This window comes from Schistocerca serialis, chromosome 9 (genome assembly GCF_023864345.2).
Source record: "Schistocerca serialis cubense isolate TAMUIC-IGC-003099 chromosome 9, iqSchSeri2.2, whole genome shotgun sequence".
Classification (NCBI taxonomy): Eukaryota; Metazoa; Arthropoda; class Insecta; order Orthoptera; family Acrididae; genus Schistocerca; species Schistocerca serialis.
In genome coordinates, this window is record NC_064646.1 from 264,066,085 (window position 1) to 264,074,789 (window position 8,705).

Below are 8,705 nucleotides of genomic sequence, written 5' to 3' on the forward strand. Positions count from 1 at the left end.
TCAGGCACAACGAGTTGTGACTCCACAGAACATTATATCAGTTGAAGCCATAGTGAAGGAAAACCGCCGAGTGATACTGAATGATATTGCTGCATGTTTACAGATTACTCATGGGTCAGCACACCGCATTGTGCATTATGTGCTCCAGTATTACAAAGTGTCTGCAAGATGGGTGCCACGGCAGCTGACTCCTGAAATGAGAAAACGACGTGTTGATGCTTGTGAAGAACTCTTCGGCGCTTTGAACGAGAAGTTGATGGCTTCCTTGCAAGAATCGTTACTGGGGACGAAACCTGGGTTCACTTCCACCAACTGGAAACGAAGAGAGCGAGCAAGGGATGGCGCCATTCCTCATCACTAAAACCAAAGACGTTTCGAACAAAACCATCAGTAGGGAAGTTTATGCTGACTCTCTTTTGAGACGAAAAAGGCGTCATTGTGGAGCATACATGCCTAGAGGGACCACTGTCACCAGTGCATCATACACAGATCTTATAAAAAATTATCTGCGGCCTGCAATCACATCAAAGCGACGTGGATTGCTGTCAGAAGGTGTCCTTTTGCAACATGACAATGCAAGGCCCCACACTGCCCGTACAACAGTTGTAACAATCAGAGACCTGCATTTTGAGCGTCTTCCTCATCCACCATACTCACCACACCTTGCTCCAAGTGGTTTCCATATGTTTGGACCAGTGAAAGACGCAATGGGAGGAAAGAAGTTCCGTTCTAATGAAGAGGTACGCCACGCGGTGCATCAGTGGTTGCGCGGGCTACCAAAAGAATTTTTTTCTAAAGGAATTTATGCACTTTGTAAGCGCTGGAGGACTTGCATTGAGCGTGGGGAAGATTATGTTGAAAAGTGATACAGCTTTGTACCACTTCTGCACAATAAATAATATTTTTAAAAAATTTAAGGTTTTCATTTGACTCACCCTTTACGTTTGAAGCACAGCATTGTTAAACATGGACAGTGGGAAAGCCGGAACAGAAGAGAATCGAAGCATTTGAGATGTGATGCTACAGATGAATGTTGGAAATTAGGTAGACTGATAACTTCCATGGCACTAGAGGGAGATGTAGAGAGAGAAAAGAAGTTAATGGCACAGATTAACTGAAGAAAGGGATCGGTTGACAAAAAACGCCCTGAAGCATTAAGGGGTTTTCAATTTGGTAACCGAGGCAAGCAAGGGGAATAAAAATGGAAGTAAAGCAAAGCTACGTCACAGTCAGCTAGTTCAAATGATTGCAGATTTCAGTAGTTTTGCAGAGATTAAGTGGCTCGCACAGCATAAACTAGTGTGGTGAGATGCAGCAAACCAGTCTTCGTTTTGAAGAACACAACACACCGTTCGTCTCGCGTAATTTCATGTCAGCAAACTTAATCCATTTTGAAGTTTAATCGTCTACACGCACGTTACGTAGTCGGTCGAACATTTTTTTTGTGTGTGTGTGTGTGTGTGTTTCAAATTGCCGTCAGATTTAACTCGCTAATAACTATGACACTATTAATGGGTAAACAGTATTTGTCCGTACGTGTTTGCCGCACAGTATTTGCTTCGCCTGTGACGACATCGTATTATGTAGGTGCGTGCGGGCATTTGTTACGAATTAGCTTTGCGTAAAGTTGTACATTGACGTAGCGTAGAACGGCGTTAACATTGAATTGGGTGTCACTGTAAAGAGCTTTCAGCATTACTAGGGTCCAAAGGGAGACAATAAAAATAATTGCTGGAATATAAGCGAAAATCGGTATTAAATGGAAAATTACAAAATATAACTCGTAAATACGGTCGGATTTACAGAAAACGTAAGGCAGAGGAAAGTTCGTGTCGAAGGGGTATACAAAATCTAAAAAATACAGTGCTGAGCGACTGCGAAGCCTTAAGAAGGAAAGATAAAAAAGGCGCAAAGATCATGCAGCGTCCACGGATCATGTACACGCGTCTTTGGAAGGCAATACAGAAAACAGCTATAATACAGACATAGAAGAAAAAGTGACAGCGCCAGACGAGTATGTGGCGTGACGAACAACTGAAGCCTGTTGTCAACCGACGCTACAATCGATAAATTTGTGATTTGTGATTCATCTATTTCGTAATCATTAGGAAACGTTGGGCTGTATGGGTCACTTAAGCCAAATGTGGTATAAAGCTATAGTTGTCGTTTTGAAGTTGGTTGTAACCGCGCATAATCTTTACTTGAACACTTGTTTTGGTGTAAATGGTGAAAAAAAAATATTTCAAACTAAAGCGTCACAGAGCAAGAGAAAATTTTCTAAGCCGTACTATTCGATAATTTAAACAAAAGTGTCTGGTAGTATGGGCCGTGCAACTACATATCGGTTTTTAAATAGAAAAGGTGCATTTGTGATTCACAAACAAATCAGCTTGTTTGTGTAGCAAAAATACAAGATAATAAAAGAAACAGTTGGTTAAAACAAGAAAAAAACTTTCAAATTGTAGTCGATTGAACTTGGAACATCGCATTAAACCTGTGGGCTGACGTTTTCTGTAAGACAGTTCTCCGTGCTACTTCGTAAAGTTTCTACAGAGATCTTTATCTGCGACTTTCTTTTCTCTATTACATTTTCTGCCAAATCGTAAGTTAACTTTTGAAACTCAATGTTACCTAGCGTCATTAACCTGAAATATGATCTACAAGCATTTCTTCGTAATTTTATTAAAATGTTGGTTTTGAAATAACCAATCTGAGGGGTCACAGATCTCTGTTGATTCCTTGCAATGATTTTAACCTTCTTTGTAGTGTAGTTTTAGGGACATTAAAACGATCGGCAGTAGCACTTTCGGTCATTTCGCCTTCCAAAACACTTGAAACCGGTAGCTTCATTGCAGCCTCTGACCACTCCCCTTAACCCTCACCGGAACACTTCTTGTTCAGGCTTGGTATCGTGCCCTAAAAACATAAAAAATCACTTATATGGCCCACGCCACTCGATTTTAGAATGTCTCATAATACTCGACTGACATTGCACATTAAAACATGGCGGAAACAGTAACCGGCTTGAGCGGGAGGAATTTATTATTACGATACAATCTACAGTAGACTAATTGAATCCCGGGTAGTTATAATAAAGGAGTAGCTACTTACAGAGATCCAGTGCGAGCTGTAATTATCGTAGGCTGCGAAACTTGGTAGACATTATAATGCGCTACTGCGGAATTGATTTAAACTGAAAAAAAATCGTTCCCATTTTGGCCGCCAGGTGCAAACCTGGCGCTGCAAATCCAAAGAGGACATATAACAATGTTTCCACATACAAGGAGCTAGGAACAGGACGTGGGCAGAAAAGCTCAGACAAGTGAGAAAGGCATAATAATTGATATTATTGATAACCGCCGTTTGCACAATTTGTTCAACGTGACGAGCACCGGAGACTTCAACAAGATGCTGTACAGCGCCATATTTGTACCTGGTGGCCAATTTTTTTTTCCCAGCGTAAATCAATTCCACATTAACGCATTAGAATATCTACGAAGTTTCGCTGCCATACGATAATTACAGCTCACACTGGACCTCTGTGAGTCGCTGCACTTAAATTATAACTTCTCCATACTAGTATTAGTATGATAACGTTACTTCTTACCTTTAAAAGTATGAACTTATGCCAAAAAGTACCCCATTTACCAGTCCTGACAGAAACACACAAAATTTACTCGTGGTAGTTACTCAACAGCTACAGCAGTTAAGTTATAGCAAATGATGGAGTGACGTCTGCGCTTTATTCCAAGCACTGCACAATTCCAGCGTTTCGCGGAAAATCATAGAACCAGCAGGTGGTCCGTATTATCCGCCGTTCCCCTATAGTTGTCTTTGTCAAACTGTGTTAAAGAAATTATTTTTCGTTTTCTTTTACCTGTCCCAGAGTGATACTGGGGTATCAGCCGATTATTTTCATTTCACCTGGGGAGGGTGGTGGAGGGAGGGGCCGGAGGAGGGGGGGGCTAAAAGCCACATACAGGCTAGTCCACATACCAACGCTCGTCGTTACTGTGCCAGGCAGATTGAATCCGGGGCCGCTGCATCTCTCTATCACAGAAGCAGCGCTTTAAAGCGCACGGCTATACGAGCTGCTACTGTGTTAGAGAGATTGATAGTTAAATTACCTGTTAATCCGAAATACTTGTTACGATTTTATTCTAACGTTTCTACGACAAATCTACGGCACGGACCAATGTGCACTCAGAATTACTTTGTCAAGTTGACTACAGGATACTTTCTCGAATTTATCTGCCTTTTCTGCATTGGGGGACTGTGTGGACATACGAGATGTATTGGAGTAAAACATTTTATTTCGAAAACATTGTAACGCTCAACATACTCCCCTTCTCTATCCCTACAACGCTCCAGGCGAATTTTCCATTGATGGGATCACTGCTGCAAGTCTTCCTCTGCTAGCTCCTCGATGAAACGTGCCCTCTTTTCTCACTGCATCACCGGACAGAAATCTTGTCCCTCGTAATGCAGATTCGACCTCGGGAATAGATAAAAGACACATGGTGCGAAGTCAGGCGAATATGGTGAGTGGTCTAACTCTGGGATGCTGTATTTCACTAGAAACCTCTTTAAAAGACAATGCGGTTTGAATTTCACGAGCTGCGACATTTTCGCGAATAAGACAGGGACCCGAATTATAGAATAAATTTCCTTTACTTTACATCTAAAGTAACAAAAGGTTTATGACCATAGACGTAAAGTAAAGGAAATTTAATGCGGTATGAGCCGGTGCGCTGTCTTGGCGCGGAACCCGTGGCTTGTTATTCCACAGTTCGGGTCTTTTTTATCTTTTTTTTCTTATTCCTTCTTAGAGTTGAGCAAGGTTGTCATGGTGGTAATCTTAAGTAATAGTCTGACCTTAAGGAACACAACGAAGATACACAATTCCTTGAATACTGAAAAAAATAATCATCATCGCTTTTAATCTTGATTTGCTCATTAGTGCTTTTCCGCTCTCGGTGAAGTTGGGCCCTTGCAGTGCATGGATCGGGGCTTACTTTCTGGATCGTAAATGAAAAACCAAGATTAGTCACGTGTTATCACTCTTTCCAAGAAATGAGGATCATTTTCAATGATATTCAAAATATCGGTGCAGATAATTTCACGAGCTTCTTTTTGCTGGATTGGAAGAATTTTTGGCACCTGTTTCGCAAACACTTTTCTCGTGTTAAAATGGTTAACTAAAATTTATCTTCTATTCTTTTCCTATGCCTCCAGTTTCAGCAATCGGACGAATACTCAACTGACTGTCTGATTGCCTGCTTCCCCAGTGTTTTCATCCGCTTTTGCTGTTGAAGGTCGTCCCGGGCGAGTGCCATCTTCAACGTCTTCTCGGCCATCTTGGAACCTCTTGAACCACTCGAAAACACGGATACGTGATAAATAGTGCTCACCATATATTTCTCTTAGTAAAATATAGGTTTCAGTAGCAGTTTTCCTAAGCTTTTAAGTTTCACGACAATTTATTGCTCTGTTAATACACTTGTCATTTTTCCGGCAAAACAAAATAATAGCTATTACTAGAGTTGGACTCTACCAGAACTGCGGTTCGATAGCTTTGTTGCACTATATAAATCACGTAGTAAGTGATAGGATTGCCGGTAGCATTGGCAGAATTGGTAGGGAAAGAATCATAAATGAATGTATAAAAGATAAAATGGGAGCCTATTACTTCTTGCTCACTCTTTTTTTTCACATAATTGAACCCACTAATCAATAAGTGTTAGTCCAATGTACATTCTACAACTTACACAATAAAAATTGCATTTTATATGTAATAAAAATTACTCGATCTCGTATGTTCCGTGCTTTTATCTAACCAAAGAAATTAGTTCTGATGTAAATACAGTTCACATGCACACATTTAAAAAATATACATATAATTATTGTTGTTATTTTGTATTCAATAGAACGTTCTTCATCATGAACTAGGGCAAGAGTTTCCTGTTATTACTGATAAATGCGAAAGTTGTTTGTCAATAACAGAAACATCTTTTATAGAAATTCAATTGAGTATTGAATGTTTGATATATCTTTGATTTGCGGTTTTTTAATTCTACCTTCTTGCTAACGAAATGGGATTTCTTGCGCTCTATGATAAATCTGCAATATTTTCTTTATTTTTACTACAACATCCCTGAGTCTCACGTTACATATCAACAACATTCGAGTAAAACCTGAGTTAAACATTGACAATATCAGTTTTGCTATAAATGCTTTTTATGCATAATGACGGTCAGGAGGATATTTATACAGAACAAAAACATTCTATGCGTTACCTTGCCCTTTGTATATCCTCAGTCAGCTTCTAAACGGTTCAACGCTGCCCCTTTTTATGGGAATCTACTAAGACGCTAATCGCATACTTAACATGTGCAAATGTGTGTGAATTCCTGAGGGACCAAGTTGCTGAGGTTATAGGTCCCAAGACACACACATTAGTTAAACTATGTTATGCTCAGAAAAACACACACACACTTGCCCGAGGGAGGACTGGAACCTCTGGCGGGAGGGGCCGCGCAATCCGCGACATGACGCCTAAGACCGCGCAGCCACTCCTTGCGGCGCGTACGTAAAGAAAGCGAACGGTGCGATGTATGTAGCAGACCCAACGAATAGGTATCGTCGGCGCGACCTTAACTGACCAAGGATTCTACGAAAACTGCAGCAGTCCCAGGTTCGTTATTGGAAGCCTATGGTAGTTTTACAACTCTAGCTCTCACACAAACGAATGGCACGGTTACAATGATTTGCCCACAGGCGCCAGAGATGCAGCATTCGACTGAGAAGGCTTCACGCTTCACAGCTATTACTCGTTCATCTTCGGCACATGCGTGATTATTCTGTGACAGCGTCAGCCCCTTCGTTTTACAGCCAAACGCCGTATAATACCAGGCTGGAACGCGTGGTTCGTTGGCAGCGGGCGAGGAAGATGGACGGTGGGCCGCGTGGCGCTGCAATCGATATTGCGCGCGCCGCCGCCGCCGCCGCCGCCGCCGCCGCCACGCCTGCCCCGGCTGTCGTGTCGGAGGGTGGCGTGCGAGTGCCGGGCTGTGCGCAGCAGCGGCTCAAACTGCCGGGGTTTCGGTTATATCGGTTTCCGAAATAACCGATTTTCGGTTTTCTTATTCCTGTTGTTTCCTGTCTTAAACGCAGAAATCGAACAAAGCTTGAAAAATTTGACTCCATCAGTTTTAAGATACATACAATCAAAATACTAAATTAAACAGACAAATGAAAGGCTACCTAGCCCTCCTCCGTTCGCTGCTTTTCTCGAAAAGTAATTACGGGTTGAATACCGCAAAAAATTCTCCTATTGATTCTGATTTTATGAAACTCTGTACAAAACTCATGTCATAAGCCCGGAGCGTCCAAAATTTTTTATGTTTTTGTTTTTTTACTGCACAGTGTCTGTTCCTTCGACCCGCCAGGTTAGCCGAGAGCGCTAATGCGCTGCTTCCTGGACTCGGATAGAATCCGCCCTTGGGGGGTTAACGACGGAGGCCGGGATTGCCGGCCAGCACAGATGTGGTTTTTAGGCGGTTTTCCACATCCCGCTAGATGAATACCGAGCTGGTCCCCACGTCCCGCCTCAGTTACACGGCTCGCAGTCATCTGAACACATTCGCACTATTCCATGGATTACACTCGATGCAGGCAGTTGGGGTACACTAATTCCGTCATGGTGGGTAAAGGGCGGTGGCAGGAAGGGCATCCGGTCAACCCTTAAATTAACCTTGCCAAATCCAATTAACCATGCCGACCCTGTGTTATTGCGGGACAAAGGCACAAGCAAAAGAAAGAAAGAAAGTGCCTTTTCCTTCGAAAGAACAGACACCACGCAGATCCAGCAGCTGTGAAACACTATATGTAAGTTAAATGGGGTTTACTGCTGTCAGCTGCAGCGTAACATTAAGCAGAATCAGCGGCGACTAATGAAAAAGTATACCGGACCGGGACTGGAACCCGGGACCTCCTGGATACTAGGCAGGTGTGGAACCATTGTGCCACCCGGGACAGGGCGTGGTCGCAACTGTATGGACTACGTCGCTACGCTCCACGGACGATCCACACTCCCATCGAGCGCCACCTATCTGCAATCCCTGCCCATTTACACACCAGTGGGAATCTCTGGGTAGTGAACAAGAGTACGATGGACAGGGACTGGCGCTCGATGGGAGTGTGAATCGGCGATGGGGCGTACCGACATAGTCTGTGTAGTAGTAATAACGCCCTGTCCCGGATGGCGCAGTGGTTACCGCACCTGCCTAGTAAGCAGGAGGTCCCGGGTTCGAATCCCGGTCCGATAGACATTTTCATTCGTCTCCGCTGATTCCGCATAATGTCCCGCTGCAGCTGATAGCAGCGATCCCCTTTCAAATTACATATAGATCGTACTACAGTTTGGATATTACGAATAGTCAGCGCTAAAGGGTGAAAATTAATGGTGGAGAACTCCGGGTTTCGTGTTAATTGCAAGGGCTACAAGCAGATAAAGGTATATTATGTAGACACATTCAGCACTTTACTATTTTTATTACATACTGTAAAAACTGTCGTTAAGTTTTTAATTTATTAATATTACCATTATATTCTTCCTCTTGTCTTACTTCACGGAATTGGCAGACAAATCTTTAATCTTTTAAGGCAGATGAAGCATTGTACTTCATTGCTACATCTCTTCGTAA

General features: G+C 42.6%; 1 non-coding gene across 1 annotated transcript; it reads left to right on the forward strand.

The window, feature by feature from the left end:
- Positions 1 to 8,252: 8,252 nt before the first annotated feature.
- On the forward strand, positions 8,253 to 8,327 carry Trnat-agu (transfer RNA threonine (anticodon AGU)). Its single transcript has one exon. It is a non-coding gene; the product is annotated as a tRNA-Thr (tRNA).
- The last annotated feature ends 378 nt before the right edge of the window (positions 8,328 to 8,705 follow it).